Raw genomic sequence first — 1,156 nt, 5'->3', positions numbered from 1 at the left:
GACCAGGTAAAAGGAATCAGCAGACACATTACAAGCAGACACATTACAAACAAAAACATATTGTTGAGAATGAGGGAGGCTGCAGCAGAGATCAAATGCCCATCTGTAGACAGTGGAACAATCTCCCCAAAGAGGGGCCACAGGGAAGGGATGAGTCACCAGGCTGCAGTAAAGCATTGATGAAACACACTATATTCTAGTGGTTCCTTGGGGCTTCCTCATCCCCCACTACCATTACCCAGTGGGGCTTCTCAATTCAGACTAGAATGGAACATGTACACAGATATAGAAAGGGATGGGAGCTCACAACACACAGAATCCAGGAACAGGAGTTCAAATAGTGACATCAGAAGGATAGAGCAAGAAGGGGAAAGGAAGGGAGAAAGGGGGAACCAATCACAATTATCAACACATGACCATATCCCTTCCCCCCTACAGGAGCAAGAATAACAGAAAACATGGGGGAAGGAGTAAGGCAGTCGGTGGAGAGATTAAAATAATAACAATGTAAAATCTATCAGGGGGTTGGGTGGGAGGGAAGGAGTGGGTGGAAAAACCGATACCAAGGGTTCAAGGGGAAAAAAAAAAGATTAAAGCACATCCTGGCTCACCAAGGCCTGAGGACAATGTTCCTGCTCAGAGCAGCAATGCACAGAGACAACCACAAGGCCAATCTCACTATGGGCATACAGCATTCCTCACTGACTCATAGCACCATTGGGGACAAAACTAGAAACACACAGTGGGAATTGTGCCCACCCTGAGCCCACTACCCTGAAGCCATCCTCTGGGGGCATGCAGCAGAGCAGTGGGAGGTGCAGAGCAATGAAGTTCCCAGGGATAGATGTGGGGCCAGGGCATGGCACTCAACGGGAAAGCACTCATGAAGGACAACAAACAGACTCTGAACTGTTTATAGATGTTTTGTGTGTGTGTTTTTGTTCTTTTTGTAGCTATTGTTTTACTTTCTATTGTTGCTTCCCTGTACTCAGTCTTGTGATGGTACATATTATTGTTGCATGTCTACCTAGAAGGGACAGGCAGGATAAACAAGCAGAAGAGAGAACAACGGGATGACAGTTTCAGGGAGACATGGGAGAGTGGGAGGTGGAGAAAAGGAAGTGTGTGTTAACAAGTCCAGGGACAAGGGAACAAC

Source organism: Tenrec ecaudatus, chromosome 3, assembly GCF_050624435.1.
Source record: "Tenrec ecaudatus isolate mTenEca1 chromosome 3, mTenEca1.hap1, whole genome shotgun sequence".
Classification (NCBI taxonomy): Eukaryota; Metazoa; Chordata; class Mammalia; order Afrosoricida; family Tenrecidae; genus Tenrec; species Tenrec ecaudatus.
This window is presented reverse-complemented; position numbering follows the sequence as displayed.